At 43.6% G+C, this 18,613-nt stretch overlaps 1 protein-coding gene across 1 annotated transcript in view; it reads left to right on the forward strand.

Moving 5' to 3' along the window:
• The window catches only part of CNOT6L (CCR4-NOT transcription complex subunit 6 like), a 67,311-nt gene that overhangs the window by 273 nt on the left and 48,425 nt on the right, over positions 1 to 18,613 (forward strand). The gene's annotated exons all lie outside the window — the stretch shown is intronic.

Here is an 18,613-nt window from a genome sequence, read left to right on the forward strand (position 1 = left end):
GTGTGCGCGGCCCGCCAGCCGGGCGCCAGGCCTCGGCCCCGCGCGGCCCCGCAACCCGCGGCTGCTGGGGCCCGGCTGCCCCCCCCCCCCCGCCATGGCGCGGCGCGGGTGGGGTAACACGTGGCCCGAGCCCCGGGAAGGCGCTGGATGTGGGGGGTTCCCCCCAGCGCGCCGTGCGGCTCTCCGCAGCGGGGCGGGGGGGAATCGTCAGCGCTCGCGCCTGCTCGGGGGCCTGGAGTTTCTGGACGGGGGGGGGGAGATTGGCTTTTCCCCCACCGCCCCGGCCAAGGCTTGGTCCTGAAAGCTGCTGAGAGCCCTCCCCGGGGGGACGAGCGTCAGGTGCTCAGGAACTTTTGGGATCAAGTCCCAGGGCCGTAAAGGTTGTCATTTAACCCTATGTCTTTATACTGCTTTTACTTTAGTTCAGGGGTAGGCAGCCTATGGCACGTGTGCCAAAGGCGGCACGCGAGCTGCTTTTCAGTGGCATTCACGCTGCCAGGGTCCTGGCCACCAGTCCGGGGGGCTCTGCATTTTAATTTAATTTTAAATGAAGTTTCTTAAACATTTTAAAAACCTTATTTACTTTACATACAACAATAGTTTAGTTTTATATCAGAGACTTGTAGAAAGAGACCTTCGAAAACCGTTAAGATGTATTAGTGGCACGCGAAACCTTAAATTAGAGTGAATAAATGGAGACTCAGCACAGCACTTCTGAAAGGTTGCCGACCCCTGGTTTAGTTGGAGGCTCTTTGTCCCATGTGTCCGTCCAGCCAGAAATACAACTTTTAGTAGCTGACACCGCCAGTTGTTATCCATAAAACTGTTTCCAGTGAGACCTCTGACACTTATTTTATCCTCAAGCTTGTTTTGTGATGCTAAACCTCATGGGGGACTTCATCATAACTGGTAATATGGGTTTTCTTAGTTCCTTAGTAAAGAAAGTTTTTTTTAAAAAAAAATCTTGTTTTTAAATTGTGTATTTGTGTTGATAAATGCAAAGTAATGCTGATGGGGTCCACTCAAGAGACATCTTGCAGTCGTGGATAGTTTTCTGAAAACATGCACTTGGCAGTCAAAAAGGTGAACAGAATATTGGGAATCATTAAGAAAGGAACAGATAATAAAACAAAGTTTCATATTGCCTTTATGTAAATCCTTGGTACACCCACATCTTGAATACTGAGTGCAGATGTGGTCACCCCCTCTCATAAAAGGTACATTGGAATTGGAAAAGGTTCAGAAAAGGGCAACAAAATTATTAGAGGTATGTAACAGCTGCCATGCAAGGAGAGAGAAATAAAATTGGGACTTTTCAGCTTGGAAGAGATACTAAGGGGGGATATGATAGAGGTCTATTAAAATCATGACTGGTGTGGAGAAAGTAAATAAGGAAGTGTTATTTACTCCTCATAACACAAGAACTAGGGGTCACCAAGTGAAATTAATAGGCAGCAGGTTTAAAACAAACAAGTGTTTTTTCACACAGAGCACAGTCAACCTCTAGAACTCCTTGCCAGAGGATGTTGTGCAGGCCAAGAGTATACCAGGGTTCAAAAAAGAGCTAGATAAATTCATGGAGGATAGGTCCATCAGTGGCTGTTAACCAGGATGGACAGGGCTGGTGTCCCTAGCCTCTGTTTTGCCAGAAGCTGGAAATGTGTGATGGGCTGGTTCACTTGATGATCACCTGTTCTGTTCATTCCCCTGGCACTGGCCGCTGTCGGAAGATAGGATACTGGGCTGGATGGACCTTTGGTTTGACCCACTATTGTCATTCTTATGGTCTTGTGTTGCAGTAGCAGCCAGAGGTTAGACACTGTAGAAATATGTGGTAAAAACACAGGTCCTGCTCTATAGAGCTTACCATTGAGGCAATGACAACTCAGGACAAACAGGTGCGAGGACAAGATGGCAAAGGAGGAATGTTTTCACTTAGGCTATGTCTACACTCCAGACTATGTCAACATAATTTATGTCGCTCAGGTGTGTGAAAAACACACCTGAGCGACATAAATAACACTGACATAAGCACTTGTGTGTACAGCACTATGTTGGTGGGAGAACTCCTCCCCCTGACATAGCTTCTGCTGTTTGTGGAGGTGGTTTTATTATGCCGATTGGAGAGCTCCTGTTGGCATAAAATGTCTTCACCAAACGCATCAAAGTGGCACGGCTGTATTGGTATAGCTGCCGTACTGTATATATAGACACGGCCTTAGATTAGCTTTCCACTTGCCTACCTGTCATCAGCTTGTAGCGTTTCTGCAGGCACTGTTTTGCGGATGTCATGGTTAAAATTGAGTCTTGAGGAGAGATTTGGTGGAGGCTAAATTAGCTACTTTTCAAATTTGTAGGGGGAATTTGTGCCAGACATGGGAGTGTCAGGGAAGTACAGTAACTTCTCACTTAATGTTGTAGTTATGTTCCTGAAAAATGTGACTTTAAGCGAAGCTATGTTAAGTGAATCCAATTTCCCCATAAGAATTAATGTAAATGGGGGGGTTAGGTTCCAGGGAAAAAATTTTCACCAGACAAAAAACTATATATTATATAGATACACACACACACACACACACACACGCACACAAAATACGTTTTAAACAAACAATACTGTTCACAGCTATGATGATTGTGAAGCTTGGTTAAGGTGGTGAAGTTAGAGGGTGGAAGAGGGAGGGATATTTCCCAGAGGATGCCTTGCTGCTGAATGATGAACTAGTACTCGGCTGAGCCCTCAAGGGTTAACACGTTGTTAATGTAGCCTCTCACACAAGGCAGCACGAACACGAGGGAGGGGAGACAGCATAGCAGACAGAGACAGACACTTTGTGTGTGGGGGAGAGAGAAAGAGGCACATTGCCCCTTTAAGTAAGCTGACCCACTCTTTTAAGTGCACTGTCTTTTTAAGTGGATCAGGAAGTTGAGACCGCAGCTGCTGCCCCAAGCGCTCTCTGTCTCTCTCGGTTGGTGTTCCCTGCCTGGGAGTAAGCAGGGTGCAGGAGAACACCCTAACATTAGTCCCGTCCCCCTCCTGCACAGCAAGCAGGAGTCTCTGGGAGCAGCTCCAAGGCAGAGGGCAGGAGCCGCACATGGTAGTGGGGAGGGAGGGACAGCTGAACTGCAGGCAACTGATAGCCTGCCGGGCGGCTGCTGCACAGGGAACTTAGGGGAGCGGGGAGCTGATGGGGGGGCTGCCGGTCCACTCTGGTTCCAAGCCCTCACCAGCTAGCTGCAACGGGCTGCTCTTCCTGAAAGCAGTGGACAAAGCAGGTGGCTGCCAAACAACATTAGAAAGGAGCATTGCACAACTTTAAACTAGCATGTTCCATAACTGATCAGCAATGTAATAACGAAATGTTAACCAGGACGACTATAAGTGAGGCGTTACTGTACAGAGATGTTTGTGGGAGAAGCTGACTGATATAGTAAAGAGTGTCAGAGATGGTGAGGTAAGATAGTGGCTCTGGTAATAGGCCTGGTTTCAACTATGAATGTCCCTTAAAGTCATGATGATAAGCACTTTTGATGCTACAGAGAGGGGGGAATCTAGTGGACCAACAAATGGGTGTATAATATGAGTGAAATGATGAAGTGTGAAGACTTTGGCAGCAGCATTTTGAATTGACTTGAGGATGGCAAAGTTGCAGTAGTCGAGGCTACAGAAAAAGAGACCTGTTGTATGAAGATGTGATATAGAGGACCTAGATAAGACGTATTGCTTCAGCAGTCAGAAGAGAGCAAATATATATTGCTGTGTTGAAGCAAGTTTTTCTGCTACATAGTTGCATACATACTTGAGTCCTGATCCTGCAAATGCTTAAGCATGTGCTTAACTTAGCATGTGTGAGTACTCTCATTGAAGTCTGCATGAAGTTAATCATGTGCATAAATATTAGCAGGATATGGGCTTTTGCTAGTTAACATGTATGGATGGCTCTACATGTCCCAGACATCTTTCATATTAGAGAGGTGAATTCTCTCATTTATCTGATTCTCCAGAGCAGCCCACTAGAAGGAATTAGCATCACCTTTAAATGACTAGAGGAACACTGTCAACTAGACCAGTGTTTTCTCAATCTGTGGTCCGTGGACCTTTGGGGGTCTGCGGACTATGTCAAAGGGGTCCGTGAAGGGCTTTGACTGAAAAGAATTCACCTATATATACAAACAGTAGATTGCCAAAGGGGTCTGCACCTCCAATCAAATTATTTTAGGGACCTGTGAATGAAAAAAGGTTGAGAACCACTGACCTAGACTTCAGAAAATTAGATTTTGTAAATAAAATGTTGCAAAACCTAATATGAATAGAAATATTTTCACAAATTTTTAATTAGATGAAGACTCTTCTATGTAAAGGGATAGAACTCTAGTTAGGTTGTTTTTTAAAAAAAATTAAAAAAGTAGCTTTGATACTACTCTGCTTCTGAGTTCCTCTGACAGTTTTTGTGCTTTATAACCACATTTTCCACATAGCTGGTTATAAGGCCCGCATGAACAGGAAGACAATAACAAGGTAAAACATAAAGAAACTAACGAGCCAATTTGTATCTAACCTTTTAGTTAAAATTATCTTAAATGTTACTTGCCTGAGAATATTTCATCTACTATCACAAAGTTCTTAAAAATTTGAGTTGGCTGTCTAAGCATTTGCTGCAGGGTGCCATGATTCCAAACAGTATTCTTGTGCATAAAAGCTTAAAAGTTAAATTGACAAAGGCCTTGTCTACATGTGTTTTTAAAAAAAAAAAAAAAAAAAAAAATTTCGGTATAACCCTGCCGTGTACAGACACTCTTATTTCTGTATAATATTGTATTTTTGGATGATCTTAAACCTGTTCCCAAGCATCATAAAGCTAAATTGAAAAAAGCCACTCTTTTACCAGAACAAGTGTGTCCACACAGGGGGATTATGCCTGCATAACTGAAAACCTCCCTGTGTAGACATCGCCTTAATAAAAGTGATAGCAAACAGTCTAATTTCAGCCCCTGCCACCACCTTAGAGAAATGAATGCAAAACCAGAAAGCTTCAGTGGCAAAAAGTAAAGTTATTTTTTATTGTTTTTAATAATAAAGTTGCTACTAGTGGCAGAGAAGTTTTTTTCCCTAAGTTCGTTTCTAATTTGGAAGTTCAGGAAATGGACAGTCTCAGTAAGCATGAAGTATGGCCACACACAGATACTACTATGACCGTAGGTTTCACTTTTCTGTTCTGTTCCTTAAAATATGCATTGATAGTGAAATTCTTAAGTTCGCAGAAAAATATGACTGATAAAATTCAGCTAATGTTTGTCTTGGTTGAATTATTTTAGTTATAAATTATTATGATGGCAATACTTTACACAAGGTAATTTAAACGCTGAAACACAAAGATTCACTTATATTTGTGGCTTACTTTGTGGTGAAAACAAGTGCAGCAACCTGATCTGATTTCCTGTGCTTAGCATTTCTCACTTGCATGGTATATTATGCTTCATACATTTGATTTAATAATTATTCAGTGCAAACAACTCATTAAGAACCCTTAAATCTTCTCTGTTTAGTTCAGCAGAAATTTATTTACTTCCTTCTGTGGTTTTGGTAGTATTGATTGAGAATAGATCAAAATGGAGAAACTGCTATGACTTATTGCCCTTCACTGCTCTCGTAGAGATGATTCCACCATATGCATGACCTGGACTTTCATGTTGAGTCTGATTCATCCTAACAAAACCCAGATCAGCTCAGGCATAAGATCTGCTTGCCCATTATCTTTCAAGATGATTGAAGATAATAATAAAGTAATGACATTTTGCTTGGGTGTTCAGGGCAATTTTGCAAAGCTGTATTGACCAATGCCTATCTAGTGTGCAGTACACCCGTGCTATAACAAACGTGTCAGGATCCAAGCCATTTGTTCATTATAGCCAGGAGTTTGTTATAGTGAAAGAGCCCTGCTGGTGGTGGGAGTGGGGCACTGACAACTCCTCCAGCCTCAGCTATGGGGCTTGAGGTGGGATCTGGGGAAGGGGTTCATTATAGCGGAAAGTTCATTATTATGAAGGGCATTATAGCGAGGGTGTACTGTGGTTTGTAATTCTGTTATACAGTAGCAGGTGAGGCTTGTAATGGTCCTCTTTGCTTGGGGAGCCCAATATATTTGCATCTCCATTTTGCAGTTTTCTTTTTGTTTTTCATCTATCAGGAATGTTTCCTTTTAGTTTAGTTTTGCAGAATTTAATCTGAAACTCTGAAGGACAATGTGAATAGATAATAAGTATCTTGAGAATCTTCAACTATGTTTACCCTGCCTCTGTCCTTGAGGACTGAAACTCTACAATGGTAAGATATGAGTGTAAATATTAATCATCTAGTTGTTAGAGAAGAGGTCCGTTTGGTGATGGCATAGCTTTTCTGCAGTGGTGGGAGTGTGAAGCTTTACAGCTTCTGTTTGAAAGTTCACGTTGTAGTGTAGACTAAAATTTTACTTGAAGGAAGTGATAGGTTAGTTTGTTGTTTGCATCCTCAACCTCTTCCACTGTAAGTGGAAACTTGTAAATTTTAGGTTTGCAGAATTTTGTTATGTGCTAACAGCTGAAGTGGGAGATGGTATAAAACTATTGCTTATTTTGAGTGTTTTTATTTCCTTTGTGTCATATAGTTTTTTATTAACTATTAATTTTTCTATCATAATCTTTACAAAGATAATTAGTTTGCTTAAGTTTGTCTAGCCTGGCACTGTAGTAATGTCAACATTAACATTAAATTCACACTTGTTTTTAAAAAAATAAAGCATTTTTCTCCAGGCAGTACCAGGAACTAGAATTGGAAGGGACCTCAAGAGGTCATCTAGTCCACTCCTGTGCACTCAAAGCAGGACTAAGTATTATCTAGACCATCCCTGTTAGGTGTTTGTCTAACCTGCTCTTTAAAATCACCAATGGTGGAGATTCCACAACCTCCTCCCTAGGCAATTTATTCCAGTGATTAACCACCCTGACAGTTAGAAAGTTTTTCCTAATGCCCAGCCTAAACGACCCTTGCTGCAATTTTAGCCCATTGCTTCTTGTCCTGTCCTCAGAGGTTAAGAACAACAATTTTTCTCCCTCCTCCTTGATAACAGTTTTCAAGTACATAAAAGATTGTTACATGTTCCCTCTCAGTCTTCTTTTCTCCAGACTAATCAACCCCAATAATCTTCCCTATGGGTAATGTTTTCTGGACCTTTAATCATTTTTGTTGCTCTTCTCTGGACTTTCTCCAGTTTGTCCACATTTTTCCTGAAATGTGACACCCAGAGCTGGACACAATATTCCAGTTGAGACCTAATCAGAGCGGAAGAATTACTTCTCCTGTCTTGCTTACAATACTCTTGCTAATACGTTCCAGAATGATGTTTGCTTTTTTTTGCAGCAACATTACACTGTTGACTCGTATTTAGCATGTGATCTACTATGACCCCCAGATCCCTTTCCGCAGTACTCCTGCCTGGGCAGTCGTTTCCCATTTTGTATGTGTGCAACTGATTATTCCTTCCTAAGTGGAGTACTTTGTTTGTCCTCATTGAATTTCATCCTATTCACTTCATACCATTTCTCCAGTTTGTCCAGATAATTTTGAATTTTAATTCTAAAACTAAGCCAGAGATGGAGTTTTTTGTAGTAAACCTAAGGACAAACATTAGAGAAAATGTTTCATTTGCACTCTGGCGTTAGTAATTTGTTTTACCCCAAAACAGACTGCGATGGGATCCCTGGGGTACAACCTGAAACTGGGGTACTGCTGTGCCCCCTTAACTCTCTAGCGTGGGCTGTCTTTTTGTGCTTTGCTAGTGACAAGCAGCAAACCCCTCCAGGTGCTGTTATCACCTAGCACAACAGCAGGTGGAGCCCCACACCTAGATACATTGTTTGAATGCTCCCGGAGCTGCTCATGAATCACACAGAGAAAGGCACCAGCAAATCTTCCAGGACCCCACCTTTGCACCCCAGGAATATATCACCTTGCTCTGGTCAGAAATAAGTTCATTACTCAGTCTGCCCCTTCCTCGATGTGGAGTGGAGACACACTAGGGTGACCACACAGCAAATGTGAAAAATCGGGACGGAGGTGGGGGGTAATACAACAAGAAAATGACTCAAAAATTGGGACTGACTCAATAAAATTGGGACATCTGGTCACCCCAAGACACACTAGCCCAGGAGTGACCAACATGTGGCTCCGGAGCCACATGTGGCTCTTCAGAAGTTAATATGCGGCTCCTTGTATGGTCACCGACTCCGGGGCTGGAGCTACAGGCGCCAACTTTCCAATGTGCCAGGGGGTGTTCACTGCTCAACCCCTGGCCTTGCCCCCTCTCCACCCCTTCCTGCCCCCTCCGCCGATCCTCCTGCATGCCACGAAACAGCTGATGGGGAGGTGCAGGGAGGGAGCAGGAGGCGCTGATCGGCAGGGCTGCTGGTAGGTGGGAAGCATGGGGGGCGAGGAACTGATGGGGGGCTGCTGACGTATTACTATGGCTCTTTGGCAATGTGCACTGATAAATTCTGGCTACTTCTCAGGCTCAGGTAAGCCACCCCTGCACTAGCCTTTGTAAAGTGAACTGAGATTTCCCAAGCACTTCAACCAAAACACACCGTTTTAGGTAAAATGTAAAACAGGTTTATTAATTACAGAAAGATAGATTTTAAGTGAATATAAGTGGTAGGCACAAAAGGTCAGAGATAGTTACCAAAGAAAATAAAAGGAGATTGCAGTATTGGAGATCTCTCCTATGCACTGCCACCAAACTCCTGATTGACAGGGTTGTCAGTTTGGCATCCTTGACAAGCATTAAAATGAGGCAGGGGTCTGACAAGATTGCGGGGAGTACTGTGTGTGCGTGTAACTGGACCGTCGTCATGCATATGCATAAGGGGACAGAATTAAGACTGCATGGGCAACCTTAATTCTGGCATTTCCTAACTTGAGAGCTTGACTTTGCAACCTTAAACTTTGCTATTTTTTTTGTTTTGTTTATTTCTCTTACAATGTAGGCACCTTGACATCCCAACTGTGGATAGAATTTGTTTGAACTGTCAGAGCTCTTATGAAGATAACTGTCTAGCAAGATTTATTTTTCTAATTGTGTATCTCTGCAGTTCAGCAAAAGCAATCTCATGTGTTACTAAAAATATTAGACTCTAACTGTAGCCTAGGGAACAAGTGGAAATACTCATTTTTTAAAAACCTTAACAAAAAACTGACCACTTCTGATGTGCATTGTTCTCCATATGTCTGAAAACTTCCCATATCATATTTGTGTTTGCTGATTTTTCCTGTAGGAGGAACCATGTTCCTGGATGATGCTCCTGGATTTTTACATAATGCCCAAGTGTTCTTGTATAGGCCCTTTCACTCAGTGAGAGAGGTGGTTTGAAAATGGAAGTGCTTATTTGACCTCTAAGCATACATTTTTATCTGCTTTTGTTACATTTGAAAATACAGAGCAATATAAATTATTGCAGTACTGTGCTTCATGACAGCTAGGAAAACTTGTAGTTGAACTTTTAAATTATACCACGATAAACTCAGATATCTTTGAACAGAAAACTATACTACTTTGATGATTTGAGTTTGTTGGCCATGACTTTTTATTTTAATTAATTTTTTTTAAATGCAGGATTCTTAGATTGTGTATCAGTGGCTTTTGTAAGTTTGTTTGAATAGGTTTTTTTAAAAACAAAAAAGGCTTGTGGAGTGTATTGCATACAGTCTGTTTAGCAAAACACTGGAGAGGCAATCATATCAATGAAGTTGACCAGTTTGGGTGTGAGGGAAAGGAAAGTGCTGTAGAAAACATTGTAAAATAAGTTTAAACCTGTATATATGTGCAGGCCTGCTGGATCTAGTCCAGATTTGCTAGTGGATTTACTCCTATGGGAGCATGAATTCTTACTCATATGCTTTTCTTTCCTCTTAAAATTCTGTGACTCCTTAGATCAGGGGCGGGCAAACTTTGGGGTTTCCGAGGGCCACATTGGGGGTTTCCGAAATTGTGTGGAGCGCTGACTAGGGGAAGCTGTGCCCCCCTAAAAAGCCAGGTGTGACCCAGCCCATGCCCCCTACCCAACCCCCCTGCTTTTCGCTCCCTGATGGCCCCCCCGGGACCGCTGCTCCATCCAACTCCCCCTTCTCCCTGTCTGTCCCCAGAACTCCTATCCCTGACTGCCCCCCGCCGCCCCATCCAACTCCCCATCTCCTTCCTGACTGCCCTCCCGGGATCCCTGCCCCCCTTCAACCTTCCTGTTCCCGCCATCCACACCCCCTGAACTCACCTGCCCTCTATCCAACCCTCCTATTTCATGCCCCCTTACCGTGCTGCCTGGAGCACCAGTGGCTGGTGGCATTAAAGCCATGCCACCCAGTGCACCAGGACAGGCAGCCGCGCTGCCCAGCAGGAGCCAGCCACGCACCGCACAGTACAGAGCACCGGGTCAGGCAGCCGCGCCGCCCAGCAGGAACCAGCCACGCAGTGTGCAGCACAGAGCACCAGGTCAGGCCATGGCTCTGCAGCTGTGCTGCCTTAGGAGCTCACAGCCCAAGCTGAGGTTGCGGGGGAGGGGGAACAGCAAGGGAGGGGCTGGGGGCTAGCCCCCCAGGCCGGGAGCTCAGGGGCTGGGCAGGATGGTTCCTTGGGCTGGATGTGGCCCGTGGGCCATAGTTTGCCCACCTCTGCCTTAGATAATTGCATATGACAATACTTCAAGTGTTCTTGTAACCTACTTTTCAGTTTAACAGAAAACTCCTGCTATCTTTGCCATCGCCATAAAGATGTATGTCTAAATTCCTGTTTCTGCGGATCTGATATGTACTGTGGAGTCCCACTGACCTATCTGTTACTCAGACTGGACCAGCTAGTCTGCCAGATTGAGGTGCTGCTTGCCTAACATCCATTTATTTTACTTCATGACAACTCATTGGGTTTTCAGGTCTTCCTTTATTCCAAAGACTTGTGTGTGAACTGAAGGCAAATCCAAGAACTGTTCATTCATCCAAGCTGGTCTTTTACACACCAAAAAGCAGCAGTGGAGTTTGTCACTGGAGCAGTAAAACAAGGGGTGGTCTCTTTATTCAGGGTTTTGAAGGCCAGTTGTTGTTGTCTTCCATAGGTGTCGTCTAACTCTCCGGTAAATCGTAGTCCTGGCCCTTTCTTTGTTTTCCTTCTCTCTATCCTAAGGGAGTTCCTGAAGGCGCTAGTTGTTGAAACATGTAGATGTTTGTTTATCACGCTATCCCTTATATAAAACCTTACCTTAATGAAATCTAGGTTGCAGGTAAATCTGTGCTGTTAATTAACTTTATACAGTAGTGGATGGTGTTTTGTTTTTTTTAAATAAAAAATGTAATGTTTAGATTGCACTGCCATGCAAACCATTTGTGGTGAAACAATAATCACAAACTTAACCCTGCCCCAGCACTATTGCAGTCATGTTGAATTTTTGTAATGAGTAGCACGGTAATAGACTTATTTAGAGTTGAGCTTAAGGAAGTGTTTAGTTAATAGAATATGATGCAATCTGAGCTGTTGACTTCACTTTTATTATTGATTTATGGACCAGCAGTACAATTCTCTTCCATAAATTTGTCCTGAGTGTTTTGGTTTGTTGTCTTAAATATTTTTATGATGTAGTCCCACAGATTCTAACAGTAGGCCTTCAGTCACTCTGGCAGCTTTGCAGGAGAAGACTTGTTAACACTAGGAGGAAAAGGCTGATTTCCTTCCAGTGGAAAGCCAGATGGTTCTCTCTCCCTCCAGACTAGCAAAGGAGATAGCAGACCTATCCTTAGGACAAGGAAACCTTGCCTCCTCCCTTCAAAATTTCTTTTCTTTGCCTACAGCTCAATTTTGAGCAGCGTCTGATTAATTTGGCTTCAAATTGTGATTATGGGGTAGTTGTGTTTTTTCTCTGAGGTGCTGTTACAGCTTTCCTAAGGGGGCAGGCAGACTCAAAAATGGTAGACCCCTCAGTAAAACGACCAGGGTGAGAAATGCTTGTCCTGTTCCTATTCTCTGCCAGATTCCATTGAAAGGGCTGTTTGCTGTTTTTACAACCAAGGGAAAGCCTCATGTTGGCACAGGGTTGCCTTTGGAAAGCCACAGGATCATCATCTTTCCTTAGTTAGTCACCCACTGAGGAGAAAAAGCATAAAAGAAAATGGCAATTGCTCTGCTTTAAACATTTCCAGGGACTGGAATTCTAAGACAGTCCAAGCCAAAGAGGGTGTAATAGAGGCTTTCAGCATCCCTTTGAAACTGGGTGCAGACCCTGCCACAGCCACTCATGGGACTGAGTTGCTGGCCAAATGGTGGGCTCCCCCTAACTCTTCCAATTTGTCGAGGTCATTTTGAATTTTAAACTTTTTTTTTTTAATTTAGTGTGGCAGTTAAATATAAACTTAGTGTTTGTTTGGCTAAATGGTTTATTGCTGGATATTTCACTGTTTTCTTGTCTAAGAGGTTTTCTAATTATATTTTTTTCCTCCATACTGAGGAATCTGCAGAACATGGCTGTAAAACTCTATGGGATTTAGTCTTTGGATCCCTAAGGGAATTAAGAAAGGATGTATGGCGTCAGTGCTTAAATTAGGCTCAAATCAACTATATGTACATTTGGTCTGTGGGTTTTTGTTTTTTTGGTGTATTATATGCGCAAGTGGCACCAATTTAGAACATTGGTACATCGTGCAGTGTCATGTCAATGGATTCGTGAAGACACAGAAAATTGGGAAGAGGAAAACCTAGGAACTGTATATGTCATTTCTTAATCTCTCTTCTCCCTCCCCACCCCCCAAAAAAAAATTGAAAAAGGGAAAATACTGATTCCCCCCCCCCGTCTGAGAAAATTGGTGTAGCAATGTATGTAGACAGAAAAGAGTAGAGTGTTGTATAAGTGCCTGGAATGCTGGCACAGTCTAAAGCAAGATCAGGCATGTTTATGACTTGATAGTTAAAATTGGTAGAGTCAGAAATAGCTAAATTGAGAACAACATCTCTATAGAAATTCCATATCTGGCTTCACTTTAAGTAGGGTCATGGAATGGCTATATCACACTGTCAGTCCCATCTTTTTTGCTATCCTGCCTACAATGGCCAGTGCAAGTCTCTCTAATGGAAAGTATGGGGGGAAGGGAGACGAGTGATGTGGGAACAATGGTGTATGTGGTGCTTGAGTAGTGTTTTAGGTAGGAGAATATTCCTTCTGGACCCCTAGAGGTATTGACCTTTAAAATAGTTTCTGATTTGTATACAGGAGCAACAATTTGGTCATCTTCCATCAGATGTGAGAATCTCCAAAGTGACTTATGAATTAATCCTTTATGCCACCCCTGTGATTAGTACCATTTTACAGATAGGGAAATTTAAGCAAATAATATTGTTCACTGCCCTGTATGAACACACAAAGGAGAAACATATCATGCCCCCTTCATCTGTACGTGGGTTGTGAATAATGGGAGTCTTTGCAATCAGGGAGTACAGTTGACACAGCACTCTAGAAAGGAGTTGAGAACTATACAGCAGCTATACTTCCCCCTGCAGAGGGAGTCTTCACCACACATTCTTTGCCACAGTCTAGCCCAGGGGTCGGCAACCTTTTAGAAGTGCTGTGCCGAGTCTTCATTCATTCACTTGAATTTAAGGTTTCGCATGCCAGTAATACATTTCAACATTTTTAGAAGGTCTCTTTCTATAAGGCTATAATATATAACTAAACCATTGTTGTGTGTAAAATAAATAAGGTTTTTAAAATGTGTAAGAAGTTTCATTTAAGATTAAATTAAAATGCAGAGCCCCCGCAGACTGGTGACCAGGATCTGGGCAGCGTGAGTGCCACTGAAAATCAGCTTGCGTGCCACCTTGAGCACCTGTGCCATAGGTTGCCTACCTCTGGTCTAGCCGTTAGTGACGTATTTGAGGTCATATGCAGTGGTGTTGTAGCCGTGTTGGTCACGGGATATTAGAGAGACATGCTGGGTGAGATAATATTTTTATTGGTTTTATTGAACCAATAAAAGATACTACCTCATCCAGTTTGACTTTCTAATATTCAGGGTCATGCAGGAAACCTGTGGCAGAGAGATGAATATAAAACCTCACCTCCTTATTACTAGTCTTTTGCACTAACCACAAGACCATTAATCATTTCACAAATACCATTGGAGGTACATGAAAGGGAGTGAATAGTTCTTACTTTTCAAAAAGAAAATCAAAGTACAGTATTTTTAAATGATCTTCAGAGGGAACAAGTTTCATTGGTTCAGTTGACTAAACTATGGTGGCGGGCGGGGGGGGGCATCACTTTTTAAAGAGACCTGCCAAAGGAGGAAAATGCATTTGAGCCTTTTATTTGCTATTGCAGCAATAATGAAGGCCTGAAAATTGAGTCTGCTGTGTTGTACCCTTAGAAATAAGCAATATGAAGTCAGAGAACTGTAGTGGTGGAGTGGGAGTTTTCTCAGCACTTAAATGGATGCTGTCAACTAGAATCTTTTTAAAATTGACTAGAATTAAAAAAAATACTTTTTAAGAAAACAATGATGTTTTGTTTTGCCACCCTGTTGATGATGATAAGAAGGGATGTTTGGTCAGATATGAAACAAGAAATGCTCAGCCTTTCCTGTTCTTTTCTCTGCCCCTCCTGCCTACTGCTGCTTTAGTCTTAGCTCTGCTGCTGCTATTTTTATGTTTTAAAAAGACAATTTTTATCAGCGGGGTGGGGGAGCTAGGGAACATGGGAGGAGTGTAGAGTGGAATTTTCAGTTTTAAGGTCTGTCTAATGTATTTGCTTTAGTCTAGTGAATTTCGCAAGTAGAAAAGCCAGTTACACCTCTACCCCGATAGAACGCGACCTGATATAACACGAATTCGGATCTAACACAGTAAAGCAGCGGGGAGCCCGAGGCCCTTTAAATCCTCACCCGAGTTCCGCTGCCAGAGCTCCAGCGGTGATTTAAAGGGACCAGGGCCCCTCGCAGCAGCTGGAGCACCGGGCCCTTTAAATCCCCGCCGGGGCTCTGGCAGCCGGGTTTGGGCAGTATTTTAAAGGGCCTGGAGCTCTGGCTGCTGCGGGGAGCCCTGGGCCCTTTAAATTCCCACCCGAGCCCCACTGCCAGAGCTCTGACGGTGATTTAAAGGGGCCAGGGCTCCCTGCAGCAGCTGGAGCGCCGGGGGGCCCTTTAAGTCACCGCTGGGGAAGCCAGCCCAGTCTGGCATGGCATACTGGCTCTTGCCGGTACTCTGTACTGGACCAAACCTGATATAACGCCGTCTCACCTATAAAGCGGTGAGATTTTTTGGCTCCCAAGGACCGTGTTATATTAGGGTAGAGGTGTACTAAAGTAATCTAAGTAAAGATACCTTAATGTAAAAATGTGTGTGTACGTGTCCTGATTGTATCTTGTTTAACCTTTCTCCTTCAAAGGTTTGTAAACTGTGTGCACACACTCTGAATTTGGAGATGTGCGGGAAGGCCAGACAAACTAAGCTTGCTCTTGTTAAACGTGACTAGGGCCCTACAGATTCACAGTCGGTTTTGGTCCATTTCACAGCCTGGGGGATGTGTCTGAAATTTAATGGTGTTGGAACCGTGGAGGTCCCAACCCAAAAGGCAGTCAGGGTGGGTGGGGTTCATGGGATTGCCACCCTTTCTTCTGCCCTCCTGCTGGCAAGGGTGCTGCCTTCAGACCTGGGCAGCCAGAGAGGAAGGCTGCTGGCTGGGTGCCCATCTCTAAAGCCCGTGCCACTGACAGGAATAGCACAGAAGTGAAGGTCGCAGGGTATAGGGTGATGGGTTACCATATGTCTGGTTTTCCTGGTAGTCTCCCACCTGAGTGAGGGGCTAACAGCTGGAACCACAGCCTCCCTGTGCGGAGAGGTGACAGCCGAAGCCACCAAGCTTCCTGCAGTCAGAGGAGATCCCAGGGGTGGGTTTGAGCAGCGCAGGGTGCAGCCACTGTAGGGGAAGAGGAAGTCTCGTCCATCCCCATCCCAGCAGCTGGAGCCCCTGGCCGGGTAGTAGCCCTTCGCTGCATGCCACTTTTCACGGGGGAGATCAGATTTCACAGTTCGTGACATGTTTTTCATGGTCGGAAATTTGGTCGGGCCCTAAACATGGCCATTTAAATGGAACTCTCTTTGTGATGTGTCTGCAGACTGATCAATGTGGAGTCTCCCCCTTTGTATATCAGGAAGATGGCAACCAACAGAAGCAAAGCGTTTCTGTGCCTTCTAATCAGTGTAACTGCTTTTCTTATCACAGGCTAATTTCACTTTCTGCCTCTGTCCTAGCATTCTTTCTCAGATCTGAACTTTAGAGTTCAGAAAATGAGATACTAGCACCTGAATCCTCTAAGTTTAATTACCAGCTTAGATTTGATAGCACTGCCACCACCCAAAAATATAGTGTTTTGGGGCACTCTGACCTCCCCAGCCTTCCCTGGGGACCCCAAGAACCCAGATCCCTTGGGTTCTTAAAACAAGGAGAAATAAACCATTCCCCCACCTTTCCCCCTCCCAGAATTTCCCTCCCTGGGCTATCCTGAGAGATACTGATCCAACCTCTTAAATCACCATACAGAGAAGCATCACCCTTCCCTTCCACAAAGAGGCAAACAGATTCAAGGAGAACAAAGAGAAATTCTCTCTCTCCCCCTCCCGTCTCCCCCCCACCTGTCCTGGTGAGTTATTCCAATCCCCTGAAATAACACAAGGGAAACAAGGGGAAAAAAATCAATCAGGTTCTCTAAAAAAAAAGAAAGGAAAAAGTAAAGAATTATCTCTGTACTTCAAGATGTAAATATACAGGGTCCTATAGCTTACAGACACCAGAAAGAGACTTTCCCCCGAGTACCAATACAAATCAAAATATTCCCAGCAACTACACATATAAAAGTTAACCAGCCAGATCCACAATTGCAAATAGAGTAAAAACAATCAAAAAGCCTAAACCGCCTGTTTTTACTTACTATATGAAAAGAAACTTAGAGAGCCTGCAGTAATGTCTGGTCTCTCTCAGATGCTCCGAGAGAAGAGCCCACAACGGACAAAGAACACACACGAAAGCTTCCCTCCACCCAAATTTAAAAGTATCTTGTCTTCTGATTGGTCTTCTGGTCAGGTGTCCCGTTCCCTGCTTGTAACCCTTTACAGGTACAAGAGACATTAACCCTTAACAATCTGTTTATGACAGCCTCTCTGCAAAGTCCACCAAAAATCTCTGTGTGAAAATTGATATTTTGGTGACTTAATCTTTCTTGGGCGGCTTTTGTTCTTATTTCTTGGTTTTCATGTTGTAGGTGAAATAATCTGCTAGGCTGAAGAGGAAGAAAATCTTATAATTTGGAACCGCTTCATATGCCTTGGTAGTGGGTTCTTATGTTTTTATGCGGCTAAGCTGAGAAAACCTTCAACTTCTCCAGTTTTCATTTGGGTTGATTACAAATATTCCAGCTTCTGGTGTTCAGTGCCCGGAATCCAAGGCCCAGAAGGAAATCCGATATCCTCTGATGGAAGGACTTCAGCATAGCTATATTGAGACAATAGGCTGCTTTTCCTGGGTGGACTAGCTATTGTATCCACTGGGTGTACGAGCTTGGGATGGTTCTCAGGGTACCCAGGACTGGGTCTCTGTGTTACCCCCTGCTGCTAGCGGGAGGAGCCTTGCCAGTGATGGCTGGGTTTTTGCCTCCTAACACCACCAACCTCATAGCCACTCAAGTGCTCTCCTGTGGGCTTTGCCAACCCTGCCTTCACCTTGCAGGTTAACAAATAGGTGCACCCCAGTCCTTGAGATCATTTGATGTCCAGCCCATGACACTGGCTACTCACAGAAATTCCAGATCCTCTGCCCCAAAGGAGCAGTGTACCACACTTTACTCATTTTTACTGTAAATCACTGCTTCTGTATAAAGCACAGCGCTTGTAATAAAACAAAAGATTTATTTAAGAAGCAATAGAGATTCAGCTAGAAACGAGAGAGTGATGGAAACATGATTGCATACAAAACAAAATCATAAAACATGAACTAGAGTCTACAATTACTATGAGTTACTTTTCCTATTTAATAAACTAGGTTTCTCCCCAAAGTTTAGTCTGTTGCAGAGCTGGCTGGCTTTCCTGGAATCAGGATCCAAACTTGCATGAAAACACCCCCACTCCTCAAGATGTTTCCTCCAAGTGGTTTTGATTGTTGTCTCTTGTGGTTTTCCATTGGGATGGAGCAAGGCTAGACAATTCAGCCTTGCGTTATATCACTGGCTAACCAAGCAGGAGGGAGTTGTCACTTTTCCTGAACAGACATATTCTCCCTTAGTGACTAACTTTTACTCCAAATCCATAAAGCATACTTTCAACGTAGCAACATTATTTCTGTACAGACATCTTTCAGTGATTGAGTCTTGATAATTATGAGCTTTCTGTGGATACCTTATCTGTTTCCCTTTATGGATAAATACTGTTTAAGTCATGTGTTTGGTACAGTGAGTTTGTCAGGTCTGAGATGAGAGTTGTTTGCAGAGAATAGGGGACCCTTTGCCAAGGGGCTTCTGTGTCGCACCAGTCTGTTTAGCTTATTAGATAACCAAATGCAGCACCAC

The sequence above is a fragment of the Gopherus evgoodei genome, chromosome 5, assembly GCF_007399415.2.
Source record: "Gopherus evgoodei ecotype Sinaloan lineage chromosome 5, rGopEvg1_v1.p, whole genome shotgun sequence".
Taxonomy (NCBI): Eukaryota; Metazoa; Chordata; order Testudines; family Testudinidae; genus Gopherus; species Gopherus evgoodei.